This window comes from Corvus kubaryi, unplaced genomic scaffold (assembly GCF_017639235.1).
Source record: "Corvus kubaryi isolate FWS band 111438036 unplaced genomic scaffold, C.kubaryi_AGA036_p1.0 37397, whole genome shotgun sequence".
In the NCBI taxonomy this organism is placed as follows: domain Eukaryota; kingdom Metazoa; phylum Chordata; class Aves; order Passeriformes; family Corvidae; genus Corvus; species Corvus kubaryi.
In genome coordinates this window covers 982,375-1,006,837 of record NW_024581136.1, presented here as the reverse complement: position 1 = coordinate 1,006,837, position 24,463 = coordinate 982,375, and the positions used below count along the sequence as shown (strand labels likewise).

At 48.1% G+C, this 24,463-nt stretch overlaps 1 protein-coding gene across 3 annotated transcripts in view; it reads right to left on the bottom strand.

Moving 5' to 3' along the window:
* The window catches only part of ST6GAL1 (ST6 beta-galactoside alpha-2,6-sialyltransferase 1), a 44,509-nt gene extending 30,557 nt beyond the window's left edge, over nucleotides 1-13,952 (bottom strand). For 2 of the 3 annotated variants that reach the window (XM_042041820.1, XM_042041823.1), the window contains exon 1: nucleotides 13,843-13,952. The gene's annotated coding sequence lies outside the window, so the exon portion shown is untranslated. Of the gene's footprint in view, nucleotides 1-13,210; nucleotides 13,304-13,842 lie in introns of those variants that run through there. The other variant, XM_042041821.1, reaches the window with a different exon arrangement.
* Between the last annotated feature and the right edge of the window lie 10,511 nt (nucleotides 13,953-24,463).

Genomic DNA, 24,463 nt, shown 5'->3' with positions numbered 1-24,463 from the left:
CCTTCTCCCACTGAACTATCCATAGCAAAACCTACTGCCTACTCTGACACGATGGAGTAGCGATGCACTGCAATTACCTGATGACCTTTGCTGGAAACACAAAAGAGCCTTTACAGAGCTTCTATTTCTAACCTCTCCCCTACTTCTAAAAGAAACTCAGTGTAACTGCAGCACATGTCCTAAAATCCTCTTAAATAAGATATTAATCACAAGACTGTTTAGCAAGCAAGAGCACACGGTCTGCTTGAGGAAACACTGGCTCCCCTAATTATCCTGCCCTGGGCAAGTTTCCAGTGTATGTGCATGGCCTGGCATATGTTCCACCCCGAGTCCAGCAGCTCAGCTTTCTGCTCTCAGTAGGGAGCCCAAGCACTTAACAGTTTAGTAAGAGGTCTCAAGATGTCCATATCCCAAATTACTGCCAGCTTGAACCATCCAAGGACCCTAACCCATAGCAGCACACCACAGCAACGGAGGGAAAGCAGTGGGGAAAAAGTAAGCTTAGGTTTTATACATTTTGTGTGATGAAGAAAAGGAGGAAGATGGGGAAAAAGAGAGTAAAAAGCAAGAAAGGAGGAAGATATTAAAACGAGGGGTGCTGCTGCTCATGCAAAGAGACATTAGCACACAATGCCCTATCACGAGCACTGAGGTCCCACCAGCACAGGCTGGTGAAGTTTCCTGCCGGGTGAGACTGAGTGAAACTAGAATGATACTTGAGGGTTAGGTCAAACGAGAAAAAAAAGAAACAACTATCTGCTAGACTGAAAAATAACATTCTTTGTGTTTGCCAGCCTGCAGCAGTACCTCAGCATAGGTGCATCTTTGAGAAGCACCTCACTGAGCCAGGGGTCAGCCATCACAGCAAGTGAGGAAATCTAGACAGGCAGACCCCAGGAGAGCTGTAAGGCAGTCCAGGAAGGCTGAATGAGTCATGGTGAGCCAGAGCCCCAGCACATTTACATGCCAGGCTAGGAAGTCACTGGCCTGCAAGCTCAGCAGGATCCCCTTGCTGCAGGCTGTGTTCCCACCAGACTTTGTGGCCTGCAGAAAGGGTGCATTTAAGTGAGAAAAATGATGCAAACAGGAGATAAAAGGGATGCAGAGAAGCACAGACAATTGAAGAAGCCTGGCACACTGGTTGTCCAGTCAGGCAGCACTTCTTCAGGGACAGCAGTTTTAAAAACATACAACAATCCACCCCTGGCTACCTGCTCCCTGCTGAAGTCTGCCTTGATACATGACTGGAAAGTGAGCCCCTAGGTGCCACCAGAGGCAATGCAACCTCTGCCGTGGCAGAACCTGGGCAGGCACAGAGCCGTAAGAGGAAGCACAGCAGCCAAGTTGGGGCCAAGGGAGCTTCCCAGCCATCCACCCACTCCTTCCTGCTAACAGGGCAAAATGCTCAAAAATATTCACCAGCATCTCTGGGAGGCAAAAGGATCAAGGATGTGCCCCTCACCAAAGCAGGACAGCAAGAGTGCCTTCTTAGGAACACCTCTGACAGCCCAGCACCCTCCAGATTGTGCACAGAGCCTATGCTGGGTGCTGAGAGCCACCAGCTGCAGGGTGGGCAGGGTCCCTTGGCAGAGCTTGAAAGCCATGAGCACAAGAGTGATCAGGTCTCCTTGCCTTCGGGTCAAACCAGAGTTTGAGAAATTCATCAGCACAACATTTCTACACTGCAAGTTTCCCCATCAGGAATACAAGCAGATAATTACTAAAAGAGACAATATCTTGAAAGATGACAAGGTTAAGTAGGGGCCCATAATTACCAACTATTTCAGAAATGTAAAAGTTTTCATTAATTTATCATTAATTCTTCTCCCCTCCTGAAACAGAGGATCTATTTGGAAAGATCCTGAAAATTAAGTACCAATCCAGGTGAGTTTGTCTGCCTGAAGGGATTTAATACACTCTAGTAACATCCAGGCTCCAGTGTGACAGGTCTCTGCACTAATGGCCAGTAATCACCAGCCTGTGGGACCAGGAGGAGGAGGCAACTGCCTCCTCTGTCATTCAGCATCCCTCCCACTGGCAGTCAATGGAGACTTATGACTTACCTTCTTTCTACAGTGAGGAACTATTTCTCCTTCCCACCTTACCAGCTACAGCATAACCAATAGCCTGATGGATGCTTTGGCAGAGGAAAACATCCTGCTGTCTATCGTCTTGTAAAAGAAATGGTGTTTGTTTATTGCTTAATTGTTAATGCTGATTCATCCCAAAGTTAGAAATCTTGCCACCACAACTCTTCCAGAATGCAATAATCAAAGCTCTGCCTGTCAGGTTAATCACAATTAAATGGAAAATCATTAAAGCCTTTGCAGAGCACCAGCCAGGAATGCCCCCAGGCCTCACAACACAGAGGCTCAGATGAGGGCAAGCGTGGCTGGGAAGGCACAGACACTGGCTGGGGAGCAGGGACACGAACAATGCCACCACTGGCAGGGACAGCTGCACCCTCTGGTCACATCAGTAAGATGAGAAGATGTGAGGAATAAAGAAGCCAGGATGGGGCAGGTCTACCAGACACAGGGGAGTGGGATGTGAAACCCAGACAACATCTCAGACAAGAAATGGAATGAGACACCAAAGAGCTTGAGACCAGGACTCATCCATGAAGACAACTAAGGCAAGGACTGGAAGGTAGGCTGAGAACAAGCTTGAGGAGGAGCAATGACTGGAGCAAATACTTGCTCTTGGGCCAGTGGCAGAGCCCATGGCTCCCCTGGCTACTGGTGCCAACCAGCCAACAAATCGTGTCTGCACAGCCTATCCTCCCCACCGAGGGTCCATAGGGAGGACAATGTTTCATTAGCACTGTCTGTTGATCATTCAAGCAGGATGAGCCTATGTGGTGGACTTAGGAGCCCAGCCCTCTCCTCTATCCATAAAACACAAAAGAAGGACATTATAATCCTGCCCCTCCTTTTGTCACAGCATACTCCTTTCACACAGCAGAAGCATTCACTGAATGACAGCACTGAAATAACATTCTACATGGGTGAGGTTTTTTTCAATAATTTTTTTTTTTTAAGGTGTAGTAAGTAAGGCACAAAAGCCAGATAAAGTCTTGGGAGAGGCAAACCAATGCTGACAAGGAAGTGATTCCTGCTTTGGTTCCTTTACAGTTGCTGTGAAATCAAACAAACCTTAAAATAAACTTCTCGCATCCCTTGTTGCCTGACCCTTGCACAAGGACAGACTCATGATCAGGTCTGCACATGGGCTAAGCTCTCAGCCACAGAACTCCATTTCATGGACATCAGAAATTAAGAGGAGAGAATTCCTGGCAGCTTCCCAGAAGAGCACCCAAAACTGGCTGAGTACCCTGTGCATGCCTCAGCTCCCCATTTACAGAGCTGCTTTCCCACAAACACACCATGAACTGCAGCAGCTCAGACATTTATGAGCAGCACCACAGAGGAGCATATTGGAAAACTTGTGTTTCTGTCCTTGAGGCAGGGCTTAAGTACACAAGTAAAGCACAACCTCAGAGCTGCAAAAAGGAGAATAAAACCCCCCCCAAACAACCACAAATACAGATCAGTTATGCACAATGAGCAAGGCAGCATCAAGCCAAGCAGCAGCTGTGGAATCATGCAATCAGAACCTGCAGAACACACACAAGTCAGATTTGAGCTGTATAACTTAAAAGCTGTCCTGCCTTCTGAGAGCCTGGCTCTGCAACCTCTTCTGTATTTCCAGGGAAATACAGAAGTCCTTCCACTTTCATTAAAGATCCATTCCCTTTTATTAAAGCAAATTCTAGGACAAGTCAAGGGCTACTGCAGACCACTGGCAATTAATGCTGTAAGTTGGCAGCTTGTGCTTAAGCAGAAGAATGATCATCATCTCAGAGGAATTGGCTCTGTGCAAATACTGTGCCTTCAGCAGCACCACAGAAGACAAAGAAACCCAAAAACATACCTTCTGCAGAAAAGAAGCTCGGGAACCAAGGACACAGAGAGCAGCAAAGGCACCTGAGCAGTGCCTTAGTCATCTGAGATTGATGTGATCACTGCTGCCAGACCTTAACCTCTGCTACCCAGAACAGGGTACAGCCTCAAGGGCAGGAATTGAAAATCCAGTTAGTGATTGCTAGGTTGGCCACAGGCCTGGGGAGAGACACACTCAGTTACCAGGACATTATCAGGATACCCTAGAGGGGAAATCCCGTGCTATTGCGCTTTGTTCCCAGGAACAGAGAAACTCACCTGTTGCAAGGCAAGCTGAAGCAGGACTTGGTCTCCCACACATCACCAGGATACAATGCAGCAACAGGGGCACAGCCAACCTCCCCAGCCACAGCTCAAGCAGGAGCTATTCCATGGCCATGGAGAGAGATGACCTGTGCAGGTTATGGCTGATCCAGTCTCTCACCTAGCCACAGTCTTGTCCCAGCAATGCCCCAGCAGGACCCTTCTTCCACACCTACCAACTCAGAAGTTTCTCATTGTTTACCCCGGGTATTGCAAAGACCAACATTTCCAGTTCAAACCCATTTTACTCAAGATGAACTGAACTTACCCGATCCTCCTCCCCAAACCAGAGCTAAAGATTCTCTTTCTCCAGTGAGCAACACCAAATTAACTTCTCCACAGGCCTTTTATAAGGGGGTAGTTTTTGCAGCTCATCTGCTCTGAACCATTATACCTACTTATTGACACAAACACACAGCTAATAGTCTCCTGGTAACTGGCTATAAAAAATTTCATTAGAACTACTGATAACACCAACAGCTAAATTCAGTTTTGTGAAAAATAATAAGTGCAACTACAGAGAAAAGAGGCAGAATGTATTTGGACATTTGGAGAGTGGGTAGGGGTTCTTGCGGTGGTATTTTTGGTTTGGGATTTTTTTTCCCAGGAGTTTGTTTTCATGAAACCAAAGGGAAAGAAGGTCAAGGATGTGGAAGGGCTAAAAGATGCTCGAGGACCAGAGAGACCCAAAGCTGTCTAAGACATGGCTGCTTAGGAATCTGGCAGGAGCAGAAAGGGGCTAGAAGGAGCAATACTGGAAGGATGAGAAAGCTAGCCAGGAATGTGGACAAAGGAAATGCCCTAAAACAACTTCAAGATTGTAAGACACAGCATTAAAACATGCCTGTGGGCCAATCTCAGATGAGGAGAAGCAGGATATGATCACCTTCTCACCCAGCCTGAGCTTTTCACTTCAGAAAAACAGCCAGTGATGGAAAAAGCAAGCCAAAAACCCCTTCCCACCAGCATAACCTGTGGTTAGTGAAACGCTGGCAGGTGGGCTTAGGGCAGCCATCATAGCCCACGCTCTCCAAAAGTCATCATCACCATCCCACAGTCTACAGCATCAGCTGGCCAAGAACAGCACGAGCTGCGGCTGCACACCCAGGGGAATGTGGGGGGCTGGCAAAACGCTCACAGCTGTTCCCCCCACTTACTCGGAGCCCTGTGCAGCGTTTAACCACACCCCGCGTTTGTTTTCTTCCAGATCAGGGAGTTACAGCAACCAGGGGAAATCCACGTGGGCAGAACGTGGGAAGGAAAAGCAGGGATCTTCTGACAGCAGCGACTGGTTCTCTCAGCTCAGCCCAGCCCCCGATCGGCTCCCGGCCGAGGTGCTGAGCAGGCTGAGCGCTGCTGAGACGGGCTCTGGCACACGGGCGGTCCAGGGCTCGGCTGCGCGGAGCTGAGCCACGAGAAGAGCCAGAGCCGCCCCTTTCCTGCCCCGCAGCCTCGGAGGCAGCCACCCCACCGAGGGGCTGCGGTGCACGTGTGGCAGGACGTGACCTTCGCGCCTGAGAACACCGCACAGACGCGAAGCGCTGGCAGCAGTAAGACAATGTTTAGGTGCACGATTAAGCATTTGAAACATCACCGGCAGGGCTCGACTAGCTGTCCTCGCCCAGCGTAAAATCTCAGCGCAGAGATCGCAAAGGAATAGCGGGGAGAAAAAAGGCATTTCTGCAATACCTCAAATAAGTGAGGCTTCCAGAGTGTTGTCTGTGTGAAGACAGATGGGAAAAATCAAGCCAAATTAATGCCAGAAATTAATTTTAAAAGTATGAGTTAATATGCATTAATTACCTTGGTACACTCCCACATCTGTAGCTATGGTAAGCTTAAATTTCCTTAATTTCCATTCACTTCCAGCATGAACTAAACAAATTTTAATTAAGATGGTCCATGCTGAAACTTAACACCATTTCTGACATCAAATTTTCTAACCATTCCTTAATTAACCTTTCTGAATTTTTCTCCTTAGATTGCATATGATCATCTAATTAAACAATCCATCCATGAATATCTAATAAAATAGTTACCCAACTGTACTCCCCTAGTAACTAAGCAAACTTCTTAACCTTAGAACATGTAGTTCATCTGAAAGAGATGGGTGTTTTGCAAAGTCATTTACAAAGTGGTAAAAAGTTTCCAAAACTGAAACTGGAAAGGGAGAGGGGATCTATATCACACTTGAAAATTAATTTGACTGTTACCCCAGGTGCAGACTTTAAGGAGTTCACCTCAATTTTTAAAAACACACTTCTAACCACATTTGAAATTGCTGAGCCACATCCACAGAACCTAAAATAATTGCCACTCCACACCCATGCTATGTTATAAAAGAATAAAACAGAAGAGACAAGTAGCAGCTGCTCTGAAAATCAGCAGATAAATCTACAGAAAATTACATCCCATCCATACAGTTCCCCCACCTCTCTGCACTGTTCTGACCTCTCTGTTAAAGCAGGCAGCCTGGCAGTGGTCCATGCACACAGGACATGGAACCACTGCCCAACACCAAGGCTCCATCACTTTTTCAGACTCCTCAATCCACAGGTAGCTGCTCAGTCTGCAGGATTCAACACAGCTGTTCTTTAAACACACATTAAATTAAATTTGAAGAGCCTAAAAATGCCAGTGATCCCTCACTTTGTCCCATTAGCAGAAACCCATCACACAAGGCATTCCAGCCGTTGCTCTTCCTTCCTCTCCAACTGGGGACTCCCACATCTCCAAAAATACCCTTTCATGTCACAGGCACAAGCAACACTTATTTCTATCAATTCCATTTTTGCCTTTGGAAATCCCCCTGCCCCCAATACTAAAATGTATCCTTGGGACTGTTTCATCTCTGTTCTCAATTCCTTCACCCCGAATGCCATCCCTGTCCAACTGAAACCTGCCCCTGCAGTATTTGTTGGAGGCAAGTCCTAACACATCACTTACTTCCCCACCACAATGGGTTCTGTTCAGAAAGGTGCAAGGCAGCTCCCCATGCAGCTACAGACTTCACAAAATATACATTATCAAGCTATGAAAGAAATTTGTTAAGACACAATCAGTCACTCTATTATGATCTTCCCAAGAAAGCAACACTCTCATGGACATAAGCATATGTGGAAAACTGCAAGAACACCTGTTAATGGAAAACAAGCTTCATATTCACAGATACCATCATGTGGATGAGAGCAAAATCCATCCAGCACCTTCCAGACTCTTATAAAACAAGTAAAGTATTAGTCAGACTTGCCTGTGAAATACCAGCCCAGAGAAGCCAGAGCACAACTTTTCCATTTTTGCTACATTTCTGCTAATGGACTTCACTTACAAAGTGCCCAACTCCCTGACAATTATTTACACTGAACCTCTGCTGGAGAAATAAGAGCTGAAGAAGTACAAATATAAATTTATATAAAAATGTAAGCAACCCAAAAAATAGAAAGTATCATAGAATCATCATAGAAGGTTTTGGGTTGGAAGAGACTTTAAAGATCATCTCGTTCCAACCCCCTGCCACAGGCAGGGATACCTTGCACTATCCCAGGTTGCTCCAAGCCCATCCAACCTGGCCTTAACACCTCCAGGGATGGGGCATCCACAACTTCGCTGGGCAATCTGTTCCAGTGCCTCACCACCCTCACAGGGAAGAATTTTTTCTCTGTCAGTTTGAAGCCATTTCTCTTTGACCTGTCCCTCCAGGCTCTTGTAAATAGTCCCTCTCCATCTTTCCTGAGGGCTCCCTTCAAGCACTGGAAGGTCCCAGTTACGTTACCCTCAGCCCCTCCTTTTTTCAGGCTGAACAAACCCAATTCTCTCAGCCTTTCCTCACAGGAGAGGTGCTCCATCCCTCTAAGAATCCTGGTGGCCTCTTCTGGACTCGCTCCAAGAGGCCAAAGTCCTTCTGTGCTGGGGACCCCAGACCTGGTGGATGCAGCCCTCCAGGTGGGGTCTCACAAGACCAACAAGGAGATTTTTATCCCATCAATTACAATCTTGTACACCTAAATTTTTAATTTCCTTAAGACCCCTTGCAAGCACAAAGAATAGCAGGACCACAGTCAGGTCACAGGGATAACCAAGAATAAACACAGTGATCATCCATCCCTATACCAAAGTAAAATCTTGAATTTAGGAAGAACCAAACTGTGATGGAAGGAGATAAAAACTAAAATCAACTAAATAAATAAACATTAACCCAACTTAGTTAACAAAGGATCACACTCAAATTTTCAGTCTTGTTAGGCAATGCGACTCACAGCATGAAGGCATCTTCTCTGAGAAGTTTCTTTAATAATTTATTCATTTAAGATACAAACTAATTGCTTCTGGGATGCTCTGTGCCTTCAGAAGAGAGCAGCTCAGGCAACAGAGCTCTGCTTGCAGCCTTTCCTAAGGATTCTGTCTTGCAAAGAAATTTAGAACAAAAAAGTCATTATTCTGGTGTTGTGCATTAAATGTTATTTCAAGGTAAAAGCAAGTCCTTGAGATTAGCAGGGGGAAACCAGGACCACAGATGTCTTTTAGTCCCCAGGAGATCCATTTTAGAAAGCTGTCATTGCTGCACAACTGCTGTGGCATTTTCTATTGTCATTCCATCCCAGTGAGGGTCATCACATTCTCCCCACACACTTGGGACTCTGCTGGCACACACAGGGTACTTGTAGAAAATCCACTGAACACAATCAGGTTGATTGGAACCCCTTTGATTTCCTAATCAGCAAACACTGTACCACAAAGACACAAATGCATATTAAAAAATTAATCACTGCTGTAAACAACTTTTATTTTTCTGCAAAATTTTACAGCTGAAAATCCAAACTGCTGCAGCCACTGTAAGCAGAATGGATGCAACATTTATGAAGGGAGCATTAGCTTGTTCCCAGTTTCCATCAGCTCTGGGAGTCCCAGGCACAAGCTCTGTGACAAACACCCACCAGTGACCAGGGATCAGTATGGGATGTACAGCCAGACAGATTGGCATCCTGTGCTGGGTGCATTCAGGTTCTCCACTTCCTCAGCAGCACTGAGGTACCAGGAGCAGCTTTGCTTAGCTCATTTTCAGTAGCTGCCTATTCCCAGAGCTAACACACATCAGGAGCACAGAGAAACGTTAGCAGAGTCTGGCACAGAGCTCTCTTCTGCCTGTACAGACACACTGTTCCCAGGCAAAGGGGTCTGGGGCACAGGAGGCAAGGTAAAAAAGCAGAGGCCTCCTGCACTTCAGCATCCTGTTGTTAGAAGGAGGGATATTATGTGCAAACAGACCTTTTTATTTCAGCTATTTATAGAAAAAGAAACAGCAAGATGCTGTGTTGCAGCTTTCTACATCAACCTCTGAGAGCAGAGGTTGCGAGAACTTGTGAGCAACAGACCACAACTAAACATTCAAGACCATTGGATGACTTTGTGGCAGAGCTCTTAATTTCAGACATCCCAAGCCAAGCACCCCAGGCAGTTTCCAAATTCTGCAGAGGGACCAGCAAACCCAAGCTAGGCAAAGGCACTGCTTGGAGCCTGCTGAGACAAAAAACTACAGGAATGACCTCCTCTGCTCTGATTTCACAGACAGAGCTCCTGGACACTCATAGAAACAAATTATGTCCCATACCCAAGATCTGCACATGAACACGCTGCTGTACACACACTCCACCTGGAAGGACCTTTACCATGGCCCATGCTACTGGTACATGCTGGGAAGCACACGCACACCAGTACACACACTTCTCCTTGCTTCCCAGAGTCCTTCAAAGCAAAGAATCTATCCTGCAGAGCTGAAATCATAATGACAGGTAGAAATGGGCTTAAGTGCTGCTTTAAATCAGCCAAGTCACTGCTTTGCAGACACGGTTCTGGACTCTCCTTTTAATCATCATTCACTTTGTCATTCGGGGAATCAGCAGGAAAACTCACCTGCAAGTGGAAAAAGCAGATGTGCATTCACATTCAGTGCCATCAGTGACCCACAGGGAGAGATTTTACAGAAGCTTCAGGTTCACATCTCACTAAAGGCTGAGCTGCAGCACACGTTCAGAAAGGCAATAAACCTTCATTTTTACCTAATAGCAAGTGGCTCAATCATATAAGATTTCCCAAGGTTTTTAATCACACAAGTGATTAGAGGATCTGATAACGATGATCCCTGCTGGCTCAACATCTAAGAGCACTTTATACAGAAAGCATCTCATTTCATCTCCTAGTTTTTTCAGCAGCACAATTGCAATTAAAAGAACATTCAAAGGAACCACTTGTATTTCACACTTCACTGACAAGCTACCCAGTCAAGCAGCACAGACTTCAAGCACATCTGAAGCCACCAGGAATGCTCTTCAAACACAAACATGTCCAGCAGCTGGCCCACCTTACCCTAGGAAGCAAAGTCTGTCCTTGGTGAAGCAGTTATAGTGAAAGCTCTAAAATGTAGGTCAGCATTCTAAGAAGGGCTATATGGTTAAGACAAAGCATCAGATTGATTCATAATGCTCTCTGATTGCTAATCCTGTGCAGAATTGTGATTTACATCACTCTTCCAAAATCTGAGGGCTATGGAAAAGGTCTGGATACTTTGTAAATGATCATCAAAACAATTCTGTCAGACCTTTTACACTGATCTTTATGAATGTTGAGTAGAGAACAAGAAAACAACATTTTCACCAGCAGCTGTGCACACCACTGAACCTCTCCTGTGGAAAGGGACGAGGACCATGACTCTGCAGCACCATTTCTGTCCTTCCAAAAACTGTCAATGCAACAGAGCAAGGGCGTGAGGAGAAGCACTGGCAGTCAAAGAACTTGAGTTCAAACATCTCCTCCACATCAGTCAGCTTGAGAGCAAAGGGAAACACAACCTGAGCCATTACTATCCCCTGATTCCTCCAGCCCGGAGCAGGACAGGAGCTGGGTGAGACTGTGCTGCCCAAGTGCTCTGGTTAAGGTGTCTGTGTGGGCAGTGTTGGGGACACACCCCCTCGGCGCACAGCTGCCCTTCAGCGCCTGCCTGTCCTCCGACAGAGGCCACAGGAACATAAGCCTCTGAATACACAGTAATCTGCTCCTGCAGCAGTTTCCCTTGCACCGCTGTCTCAAGGACAGTTAAGATTCAGAACATTACTGGCTGCATCTGCTCTGCCCTTCATTAGACCACCCCTGCCCATCTCATACTGGCACCTCTAATTCCTCTCGTGTATTCCCAGCTCCTGCAGGAAATGACTCTGCCAGCAGTCACTGCAAAACAAGGTTTAAGTAACTCACCTATTTTGTCCCTAGAAAACTAGGTCTCCGTGAACAATGATACACCTACATTTCCACTCTTTGGTTTTAACCAAGTTAAAGGGCACAAAACCAGCAGCCACCAGAGCAGGCAGCCTGCTCAAAGCCACATCAACAAATATTTTTGTGTCCAGGAATTAAGTTGATATGATCACATATTCCTCTTTCCTGAAACCTAACCTCACATTTGCTGTCAGCAGGAGACACATACACGCCAAACTGAGCACTGCAGCTCCAGTGATAATGTGGCAACTCACTAATGTGCTGATCTCAATTTTCAGGCCACACACCACTTTTGCCAGAGGCACACGTTTCAGCAGAGGACCCCCCAATGTTCCCACAAACCCACAAAACACAACTCCTTCCACCGTACTTAGCTTACCTAAGAGAAGCAACCATTAAATGAGAAAAGCAAAGCAGCACATAGATTTATCTGGAGCCAAGCTGCAGCTTTGCATGGCTGTCCTGTCCCCAACACTGACAGAGCACACACCTTGGCACTACAGAGCTGCTCATCCCTGCAGCACCATCATCCAAACAATTTATCTGCTAAACCAGAAGAAAACAGATGATTTGTCTCGACTCAGCAGCTGCATCACCTCCAGAGCAGTCGCTTATGCCCAGGTGAGGCAGTCAGCTGCCCAGAGCAGAGCAGACCTGGAGATGGGCTGCCTGCCCGCTGAGATTCCCACATCAGCTGACTCCAAGCCCCCAAGCCTTCACCCTCCCACATCAAGAACTGCAGCTAACAGGAAAAGTCTGCCTCATTAGACACTCTTGGCCTCCATCCCAGGGGCCTTTTGGGGAAGATTTTTCCTGGTAATATTCTTCCTCTTGGGGAAGATTTAGCATCACTTTTATCTATATGAGCGCAGGTATTTAAAGCTCCACTTCAGCCTTCCCTGACACAGTGACCCAGGGCACTGTGATGAAACACAAGGGATGAGTGTTTGTTACCTTATTTTGTCCTGAACACCAGGAGATGAGGACAACTTTCCAGGATGCACAACTAAGGTCAGTACAATACTCAGTTTTTGCAGCAAAAGCTGAGGACAGAAAGCTGTTCCTTTCCCCCTCGGTAACACACCTTATGTACACTTCCCTTGTCCTGCTGGGGTCTCCTTCCACTGACTCCCCTCTGAGAGCAGGAGGATGATGCAGCCTTGCATCACAGCACTCCCATCTATTTAAAGTTATCCCAGCTCAGAAAAATTATTCCAGGTTAGCTACCAGTCTTTAGGCAAGTGCAGTCCTGTGAGTGTGCCACTAAAGAAGGAGTCACAGAGAGAGAGTTAGACTCATTCCTCACACATTAATAGGCAGCTCTGGTTTCTCACTCCCTCACAGCCAAGAAAATCTCCTGCTACATCCAGCTGCTATCCCATGGCACCTTTCTCCTTGCAGATTATTTCTGTTTTGACACTGTCAGTGATTAGATCCAGTTGTGGCAAGCAGATATGGAAACAGCATAAAGCAGCAGCAGTTCCCACTCCTTCACCCCCTGGTCCCCATCCACTGCCCTGATTTACCGGGGGCTCATAAATGCAGGAACATAGACTTGCCCTGAAAGACTAGTACGCAGCAGCACAAAAAACACGCTACACATTATTTATTCTCTCTGCAGCCTGACCTGCTGTGTGCTATTAGAGACGAATATAGGTACTTCTAAAATTACTCACATAGTAAATCCCTTGCTACGACTCGCGGGTCCCTGCGGGCTGACCCAGGCCAGCAGGGATCTGTCAAATTCAGGCGAGGGTGAGCACAAACCGGAGGAAGGCAGGAGCCGGGGTCTGCCTCATCCCCCGCCCATCCTCTCTCCCGCGGTGCCGCCACCGGGCGGGCTCCGCAGCCACCATGTGCTGCCAAAGCCCCGGCGGGAAGAGGAGTAGGAGCAGGGGGGGCAGGCAGCCCGGGCAGCCGCGGCCATACACATCTGCCGCTCTTAGAAGTTTATACTGATGGGGTTATAAACATAAATAATAAGAATTAACAGAAGTTACGCCGCAGCGGAGCTGGCGCTCGTCCGCCCCACGCTGCCCACCGGAGCCCACTCGCACCCGGGGGCCGCCTAACGCCGGAGCCGAGACCCCGAGGGCGGCGGGACCGGGCCGGGCGGGGCACGGCCCTTCCCGCCCTCCCGCGGCACCTGCGACCCCGCTGCCCCTCAGTCCTGGCTCACCGCCGACGCTCGGTCGCTCATTCACCGCCAGCCCGGCCCCGCTGCCCCTCGCTCACCGCCGGCCCTCCGTCGCTCACCGCCAGCCCGGCCCCGCTGCCCCTCACTCACCACCGACCCTCGGTCACTCACCGCCAGCCCCGCCTCGCCGACCCTCACTCACAGCCGCCGCCCGCCTTTGTTGCCGCCGCGGCCGAGGCATTTAAAGCGCTGAGGCGGGGGGAGGCGGGGGCCGCCGCGCGGGGGAGGTGCCGCCGCCAGCCCGGCTGCCTCGGCGGGCACGGGGCATCCTCCTCACCCTCCTCATCCTCCCGCCGCTCACGGCACAGCTGCGGAGAGGAGGAGCGGCTGCCCGGGAGCAGCAGCCCCCGAGCCGCCCCCCAGCACAGCCCGGGTGCTCCATCCGGGCTGCGGAGCGCAGCCCCAGCCGAAGGGGCTCGCTCGGTGCCGCACGCGGCTGGGACAAAGTGCCCCACACCCTGCAGCACACTCGGTGGCAGCCCCAGCGCCGGCCCTGTGCGCCCGGCTCGGGAGCTCTGTGTGGAAAAGCGCAAAAAAGCGATCGTACCCCGTTACAGACAGGGGCAGAGCCCCGCGCTGGCAGAGCTGCCATCTAACTCCATCACTATGGGCTCATTTCGAATATACGCTGCAGATACATCAATACTTCATTAACGAGCCGCAGGCAGCTTCCCCCAGCACCTATTTCAGTGCTGCCCAGGGAGAGCCCTCCGGGCCATGGCTCCCTCAGGGCCCACCCTGCACCCCCAGGGATGCCCACACCGTGGAAAATGGGGTGCATGGCTAATGTCTGGCTGCAGCTGGCTTCAGCCTTTAACTCCTTTTGGCCTCTTCTCTGTCAAACAAAGTCACAAGCAGGGATCAGTGCATGCAATACGTTTTGCCAAGCTATGTACTAATCAGGCTCCAGGCAAAGTAACCTGATTATTGTGATCATAAAAGTTCAAACTCTGAGCTCTTGCCGTGCAAGCCAAAACAAAGGTCCTGCTTAAATCAGTGCCGGTCCCCACTGGGGCTGCAGAACACAGTACCACTGTACCTATCCTGGCTGCTGTGCTTCCAATGCTTAACTGGAAAGAGCAAGCAAAATGTATCTGGGGTTCATCCATGTTTTTCAAACTTGAAAGGAGTTGGCTTCTGGCGTGGGGTTATATCCTACAAGTTTGTGTCCAAAATCAGCATCTCACTACGCATTACTCCCACCTTGGCTGCAGATGATGTTCCCTCGCACAGTGCACCTCTCTGCTTCCTCTGGATGGAGCAAGGTCTTCACAAGGACTTTCCAGCATCAGAGAACATGTAACACCTGCAGAGATACATAAAGTATTACAAAATAAACCCTCAGAAAATAAATATCCCACAGTGCTGTTGCAGCATTCAGGTTCCCATTGCAACCCCGTGCACTCCCCGGGTACTCCCGTTATGGCTGGTACCAGTCTGAGCCAGGTGCTGGGGGGAGAGCTGACAGGGGAGAATTGTGGCTTTCATGTGCAATGCAGCCGTTTCCTGGTGCCTCTCCCTGGCTGCAGAGGGGCTGGATGGGATGTTCCCTGCAAGCAGTTTGATGCACTGCCCAGGAGAATCAGGGAGGCAGAGCCTGCTTGCCTGGACAAGGTGCAGGACTCGGGTTCTGGGTGGGTTTACACACCCTGTGCCCTTCAGAACCCTTAGCTGAGAGCGCTGCTCTTGGAGCATGAGCACTGGAGCTGGGGGTTCACAGCAGGCAGACACTTTCCTGGACAGGCAAAGTGGTTTAAGGCACTTTCTGGCCTTTAAAAGCTGGTTAAACCGTACATATGTGCTGAACCCGAAGGCAGATGAGTTCCTGTGGCTCTTTTGAGTAGGGACATAAGTGAGATGGGCAGCTGGCCAGCCCACACTTACCACTAATTGGGGTATGTTTATGTGGATATTTGCTCAGAAAGGTCTTAGCCTGGGCTGAGATCCTTCACTCAGCATCTTCTCAGTTCTTTTGCACTTAGACCGTGTGGAGGTAGGTACCTGCTGTCAGTGCAAGGAGCTGCACAAAAGCCTCCTGCCCTCCCCTTCAAGGCTCCAGGTCAGGAACACACGGGCTTGCTTTCTGCCTCTTCTCTCTACTCACTCCCTTCTCGCTGGTCCTTGGCTCAATCGCAGATTCCCCTTGTGCTGTGCTGCTTGCAGAAAGGAGCATAATTTAACAATTTTACCTGCCTGGATAGTACAGAAATCCTCAAACCACTGTAACACTCCCCCAACACACACACACACACACACATGAACTGCTCATCCCTCCCTTCTTGCTGTAATGAGGTTTCAGACCATAAGGGTACCTGAACAGGGACCACCCATAGTAGAGAAAACCTTTCCCCTACCTTTGGAAACTCTTACAAAATCTGCAGATAACCAAAAGCAGTGTGCTGGAGCCCAGGAGCCTCTGGGGGGTGAACCTCACCCACTCACCTTGCCATGCCCCCAGGCAAGCAGCACAGGAGACCACAGGGAGAGTGAGGGAGAGCATCCAAATTCCAGAGGGCTGTGCTGAGCTGTGCTGGCTTTCTCAGGCTCATGACTCCTACCTTCCAGCAGAGCTTCTTTCTGGAGAACAAAGCTGGCATCAGCATCTTCATCCAAGTAATTTTTTCCTATGTTGCAGAACAAGCAGTTCAGGGGAAAGTGCTGGGAGTCATAGTCACCCCTCTCGATTTGTCACTCTAAAGAGATGGGCAGAGTCAGAAGAAGAACAGCATATAAAGGTGGCTTTTGTCCAAGCATCCTCTTGTCCTGTCCCAGCCACATCCCAGGCCAGTTCCAGGACTCCTGTACCACCCCCGGCATTGGCAGCTGCTGCTGCAGGTCCCAGCACTAGTGATTTTCTGGGCTGTATGTGTGTGACTTCTACTCATGACTGAATCAGTGGGGAAGGGGCACACTTACCTGTGCAGTGCTAGAAACATCATAGACCAGCACTCAATGAAGTGATTAATATTTATGCTCTGTGCCTGCTAATATTAGAAGTTCAAGAACAATACATAATGCTTTTATGGGGGTTTGAAACAGAATCTTCCTCAAAGACTCCTTCCTTTACCAAGAGGTCTGTAAAGGTGAGTTTGAGTGGCTCTTACATGAAAAAATATTTTGTCACATCTTCAATTCCTTAGCTCTTTGCTTAAAGCTCTAATAGCTTTAGGATAAAAAGTTGTCACTTCCTCAATTGCCTGACCTGACTGTCCTTGAACTGCAGGGAAGCCACACATGCTGGGCAGAGTGGTTGCAGGGAAGTCCCAGCGTGCTCAGGATGTGCATGAATAGCTTCACCCTGTGCAATGGCAGAAATTTTCTCCAGAAGCTTCTGGCTTAAGCACAATGAAACCAGCTAACAAAAAACACTGAAATTAATCTTAACACCCCACATTGTCCTTCCTTGCTGCCAAAACCTACATTCTTGACAGAGGTTTGTCTAACCTGGTCTTATAAACATCTGTTCAGGGAGATATGCCAACCTGTATCTTTTCCAGTCCTTATTTATCCTGCAGTTGGAAAGTTCCTCTCAATGTCTTTTCAAAAATATTATTGTAATTTTCCCCTATCCCCAGTGGGAGACCGATTTGCTTCTTTACTCTGTGGTAGTCTTTTATTCACTTAAAGGCTTAACTTGTCTCCCTAGTCCTCCTTCCTCATTAACCAATGCCAGTTCACTCCACCTGTTCTCACAGGTTATGTTTGCAAGTCCTCCAGTCTTCCTTGCTGCCCATCTCTGGTTCTTCCCCAGTCAGGTTTTATCTTTTGGCATCTATCCTGAAGCCTGCCCTGAGCAGGGGGAAAGTTTTGCATGGTATGTACAAGTGCACTTTTGTCTGTATTCTTCATTTCATTTATTCTTCTCATAGTGGGAGTGTTGTTAGAGGCTTGTGTTCAGCTTGCTGTGCTCTGCACTGACCAAGGAATTTTTGGTAAGACCAATGCCCTCCAGCCCCTGGCCAGGCTCCTCAGGCAGCAGCAGCAGCCAGACACCTCCTCAGAGAGGGACGCTGAGCAGAGAGGAGCACGATGCCACTTAGCCCTCTTGGCTCCTGCACATGCTTTTCCTCCTGGCCCATTTATGATCCTTGGATTCTTACACAGGCAGGATGAGTATTGTTTTCTGAATCCCCATGGGTGCACTTTCCAGGCAAAAGTGAAGAAAACAAGAGTTAGACCACGGTGTTTCATCCCTTGGCCTGTTCCAGTCTCCTGGGACTAAGCAAGTCCACCAGAGCCTGTGATTCATTATGCCTGTGTTGTATTTCTCTCTTTGGTTGGGACGTTGCTATTCAATAAAAATATGACACATTTAACTATGGCAGAAACAGCACACCCCAGGCAGCAGGAGCAAGGAGAAGGGAGGATGTATAATCCATGCTGGCACACATGCAGCATATACACACAGCAACAATTAGGCAGGTTCAATTGTCTCAGATCGCAGTTGCAGACATTACAAATGCAAGTCTACACACAGCCCAAGCTAAAACAGACACATCCCATCTTTTTGGCTTGAAAATTCTGTGTCACTGAGTTGCCTCCCATGGAAGAAAGCAAAATCTCACTCTGAGCTAGGATTCTGCTTGCAAATGAATGGGTCAGCACAAATCCCAGCAGCCTGTGGGCCATGGTATCTTCTCCAATTCTACCAGCACAAGCACAGAGTTTAGGATGGCACAGCAGCTCATCCTCCCTTCATCTGTCAGAGGAGGGAGAAGGGGCCAGACCCTGAGCCAGGATGTGGCTCACCAGGGATGCCCCTGTGCTCAGCTCCCTGTCAGAGCAGCCCAGGTTTGCCTCTGTGCACAGCCGTGTGGTCAGGGCAGTGAGGAAGGGTGTGAGGCTAAGTACACAGCACATCTTAAACACAGCAGTCACTCTTTGCTCTGCCCAGGCACTGCATTTACCAGGGTCTGGCAGGGTGTTGGATTCTTTGCACAATCCAGCCCCTGCCCAGCAGAATGAGTGAAACCCAGTGTGGCAGGTCACGGCAGCTGGGCCTTTCTCAGATGTGGTTTTTGGTCACGGGGGTTGACCACGTTGCTCCTCTACCTCTGGGGCCCCAGGCCGTGCTCTGGGCACAGCACAACCCCATGTACACTGTTTTATAACCTCCCAGGGCTGTGATTATTATTTTACAGCAGTGGGGCAGAACAGCATATGCACAGACACAGATAACATAGCCCCACTCACCACCCACTTCCTCCCATGCTGGCACTGGAGGAGGTTGCTCTGGAGCCAGATCATGAGATGCCAATGAGAAAAAAGCACACTGCTCCCTTTGCTGTTATGCTCCACCCAAGGTAAAAATAAACTGCAGGTAGAATTTTCTTTGTTTCCTTCATACGGTCGAGAAGATTCAAGTCCAAACAATGAAGACCTAGAATGATTCCTGCAACCAGTATCCATGATTATGTACATTGCTGATGTCTTCAGCTCTTTGAGAGTATAAAGTGGGGAAGAAAACGGCATTGAGAGTTATTTAGGTAAGAGAAGAAATCATATATTTTTAAGCTTACTAGAATCAGATTACGAGTGACGTTTTTCCCCTCACCCTTGCACATTATCTTGATCACAGTTAGAAAAAGAAAAAGAGGGGGCATGTTAGCCTTTCTACAAAGAAAATAAGGAAATCCTTTTCTGCGGATCATGGAGGTTACACAACAGCAGCAGGGAGAACTTGAGGCCGTTGCTGTTGCCACAGAACCCGCTGTCCTCCAAAGACCAATTTGTAGACTGGTTAAGTTCTGAATGTAACTGAAACATCTTTAAATTACTGCCTGAACATCTAAGGTAATGTCCTAATTATGGAAGAAAGTCCAGTGTCACCTACCCTGTGAGCCATATCCCACTAAGGCAGCAGCAGGAAGCAACTGGGATTTCCCAGGCAAAGCTGTTACCAGCAGAAAGGGATGGGGAGTACTAGTAATTTTTCACTAACTCATTTCCTGGAGGTAAGGCTGCTGCATCCACATCAGTGCTCTGGAGGAGGATATCTTCTTTGGAGCACAGCCAACAGTCTGGGAGGTCAAGAGATGAGCAAGAGAAATTTCCTTGGACAAGAACAGAGTTCCCCAATCCAGGGTCTTGGTCAAGAGGAGCCCTCATGCAGAGTCTTGTTTCTTTCTCCTGGATGCTTTTTTCTTCAGGCTGGCAGGAAGAGTGCAGTTGACTGCAGCCACTCCATGGTCAGTGTTCATTCCTGACAGTCAGCAGAGGCCAGTGCCCATCCTTGAAAAACCTGGCTGCAGAAGAGCTGCCCTTCCTTCTAGAGATGCAGACTGCAGCTGTCACAGCCAAGACATGACCATCAGCTGTCCCCAGTCAGCCTTCGGTTGAAGACAGTCCCAAAACTTTGCTTACTTTGTGGTAATCCAGCTTCAGACAGCTTTGGATTATCCCCCTGGCCCAGCTCTGAGAGCAGCAGTTTGCTTCTCCACAAAGCCAGCCCACATCTGCCTGACTTTGCACTTAAGTGCAAAGAGCTTTCACAGGCTCTGTTCTCTTGCTCTCTGGGGTCTCTGAAGTGTTTGGGTTTGTGTTTTGGCACTTTTATTTTAATTTTTTTTTTTTGGAGGAGGGGGGGCGGGTAGAGGTGGAGAAAGGAATGACTGGGGAGGCAACAGCCTTCCCCATGAAGGTGAACTGCACATCCCTGAAATAGTAACACACCAAACCCTTCTTCTCTCCTGTCTCTACTGTAAACCATCACAGATCAAAGACAGAAGCACATCTGACATGGTCACAGTGCCCTGAAGTTGTGCAGGGTCTTTCTTTTGTTGTCCAGAGGAATATTCTGAACCACAAGTTGCTTTTACAGGAGTATTATAATTTTGCCCCCTATGAAATGCAAACAATCCACATGGCTCAAAAATCCAATGAACTTAATCTGGGGCTGGCTGAGTTATCCTGTTTGATTGCCATTCTATAGTAATTAGACTAGAGAACAATAAACCATTTCATTATAAGGCAGTCCAGAGTCAGACCCTGAAAAAACCCTGAAAAAACACTTCAGCCACTCTGGTCAGCACCTGCCATTAGTGGTAACAGAATGTTTTAATGAAAACCAAAAACTCCAACATGAAAACCACTCAATTCAAAGTGCTTTTATTGATGGAATGTAATAAAATAGTTTTCTTACATTTGTTAGGGGAAAAAAAAAACCCACCCGAAACACTCAACAAAAGGTTAGTTAATTGGAAAAATAAATTCAAAAAAACATTTTAAAGTAGTTCTCATCAGGACACCCAACTCCTCAGAATCCTGGACAGATGCAACATCTCCTACAGAGATGTTTCTGCCCAGCCCAGAATTAAGCAACAGCGTATCCAGACTCCCTATTTCATAGCCCATCTGGTGTATGTTTGTGGGGAGTTGCAGAATTAGGAGCTTATCTGAGCTGAACTCAGATACAGTAGGTCTAAGAAACCTTTAAAGATGCATCAAAACAGCACACACTGAACAGAGAAAGGTGGCCTTGGCAGAAACCACCATTTTCAATGTCATGTGGTCCGTGGAGTGTGTTTGTACCCACCATGTGATCCCAATGTACGCAGGGAATGCTTTGGGTTGGGCCAGAGATTCTGGGCTGTGCTTACCAGAGGGTACCACTTCTCACAGTTCCTGCCTGTCCCTGGCAAAGAGAGGCAGCGATGAGGGGCCCTGCACAGGCTCCATCCACACTTCTGCAGGGTGTTCTCGTCTGATTGATGGAGTTGTCTGACTCACTACAGCAGGCCTGAAATTAAAGGATGTATTAGGCAAAATTTAAGAAATTACTACTTACCTTCCTTTTTAGTGAACTCATGATAAGCCAACTCATGTCCAAACATATGCCATTCCTGCCTGCTTCTCCAAACTCTACATTACCCCTTCTTTCCTTTAAATCCAGAACTGTGCTTTGAATTGATGAAAGCGCAACATTTCTTCCTGAAGTGATCAGCTACCTGACATTGAGCAATGCTGAGCTGGAAAGGGAATGGCTTTGCACCACCCCTAGCAGGGAGGCAGCAGGATATTTTTGCCATGTATCACTCACATTAAAAGTTTGCAGTTTCCCCTTGGTTCTCCCGGGTATAGTTTTATTGTCATACATGTACCTGCATTCTTAATACACTCTATACCTTCAGATCCTGAACTCATCATCCTGAGATATGCAAAATAAATAACTGCATTTTCAAGTCACAAATATGGAAGTTCAGGGACTGATTTTAAAGCCCTTACCCTGTTGATCCACACTCCTGTGGGAAAGAAGCTCCACCCCACAGTTCCAGCAAGATGTTGCTTAACACTGCAATGTGCAGATTCTGCATTTCTAAGATTTCCAGAGAACTGTCTGGGGTAGTGAGAGGTATTTGGGTTCTCATTTTGTGACAGTTCATTGGAAATTCAAGTGTACTTCCTCCTGATTCTGGAGCCTGCTATTCAGGGGATTTTAAAATCAACAAATAAAATTATTTTGCATTCAGTCTTGATGCGGGTTTCCTGAAGGAGTGCAAGAGAAGGTTATTGTAAGGGTGCTGTAAATGCTGATTACAGCATGTCCTGTGCCCATGCTTTGAATCCTTGTTTGAGAAAAGACAATAGGGGAGGCAAGGTATCCAACAGGATGCAGCTATCTGGTGTGCTGACTTTTTAAACTACGTCCAAAATAGGCTTTAAAAGAGCTCACACAGCACCTACTTCAGCAGTGCCTGAAAAGGCACTTTCCAGGAATGACAATGCTTGTGATACTTGGTTGCATTTGTAGCATCACAGCAAAATTTACTCCAAATGAGCCCTGATGTGACAAACTGGGGACTGGGACTGTGCTCACTCTGAGCCACATAGCTTCATGACTTACTAAAATATCTAGAATTTCTTCTACTAGAAGCATAGCATTGAGATTGTCAGGAAAGCTTGTCAGTCCATTACTATAATTTAACATTAAGATGCATTTTTTGGGGGATGATTTCCAAAATACTCTCAGGGGAAATGTCTGTCACTGCTCCAGTGACTGGCCACCACATGACTCCTGTGTGTCAGACCACTCCATGCGGCCACGGTCCTGCTTGCCTCCTGTCACAGGAATGAGACCTAAGCCCACCAACAGCCACCTCCCCCGCGGTGTCCACTGCCTGCATGGTGCCAATTAGGAATGAAAGAGAATTGGCAGTGGATTTACACAAGGCAGAGGCATCCCCCGAGCCAATGGCTGCTCCTTTCCAGCCTCTTCCCAGAAGCAGATGGAATCTAACGTTTGTCTCGATAGCATTTCGATGCTGCAGCATCACCAGCCAGTTTGGGTATTGCGCTGCCCTGGCTGGTGCCGCAGGAGCAGCTCAGCCCTGCTATTCTCCTACACCAGCAAGAACAGGCTCCTCTCTGCTGCCAGGACTGCCCCTCCTGCCCACTGCTCCCAGAAAATTCCCCAGCACTGCCACTTGTATGACAAGGATAATTAAAGTTTTCTCTCTTTAAAATTCACAGCATGCATGCTGTTTTAGAGAAATTGCTGTCCTTCACCATGTTTCCAGTGGACTCACCCAGCAGCACTAATTACTAGGTGACTGCTGGTTTCTCAGTAAAAAATTGGGAAAGAGAAGGTGCAAAAACAAAATAAAAAAGCAGCACATCCAGGTGGATTTTTAGCCTCGCTGTCGGAAGTGTGGCTCCACTAATGCAGCGCATGTGGTGCAGGACAGACCCAGCATTTCTTTTGAAACTTCAGCAGCATAACTTGTCAAAGTAACCAAAATAAAATATTTGAACTTTAGGTTATACTGGTTACACCTGTGGGCCAGGATCAAAAAACCCCTTCCCACTGTCCTGCAAAATGCAGGTTCTGATGGCCAGGCTACCTGTGCCTTGGTCCTCCCACATCCTTTGTGCTTCCTGGCACCAAGAGGGACCACTCCCCATGCTGGAACAGGATTCAAGGGTCAGAGGAGAGCTCTGGCTCTGGCTGCAGGGGAGTGCTGTGGAATGCTGCTGACAGCAAACCCTGCTCTGCAGGATGTCCACTAGCACCAGGGCACTTATGTTAAAGCCCAGTGTCCCTAAAAGCACCAGAATTACCCTGGGGACCTACAGCCCACTGGAAAGCATGCAGCTGAGGCAAGAGAAAAGTGATGTTTACACTGCTGAAGGAAAACACATACAGGATTCATCTCTGACCTTGAGATTCCAGATAAATAAGGAGTCAGGGCTAATAAAGATGTCACCGGTTGGTAACATATGTACAGGAATTTCAGACAGTGATTTATACTCACTGGTATATTTAATTACAAAAACACAGTAACAAGCCAAGCAATTGGGAGGCAGCACTCCTTCCTCCTAAGGCCACCCTGCCCATGCCATTTGCTCTGGTTTGCTGTGGAAGTGTTTAAGTGAGGCTGTGGGGGTGCCTCCCAAGCATCCATGCAGAACCATCTTAGCTGGTGGCCCTTGACACCTCGCTGCTTTTGTGCAGAGTACTCAAGAAACTCAGGTACAACCTTCCTGCCTTACTCATGGCTGGTGTGAGTACCTGTTCAAAGTGCCTGATACAAAGAGCTCTCCAGCCCACAGGCTTGACCATCCCTTGGCATAGAGGGTTGTGTTCAAAGCACAGCCTGGATGGCACCCACCTGCCCTGCTGTACAGCACAGCTACCTGCCTGCATCTGGCCGTGCCTGCAAAGCAGCTGCACACCTGGCTTTGAAGCACCAACCCTTTGCTCTCCGTCCCCTCACTTGCAGCTGCCAGTTGAGCT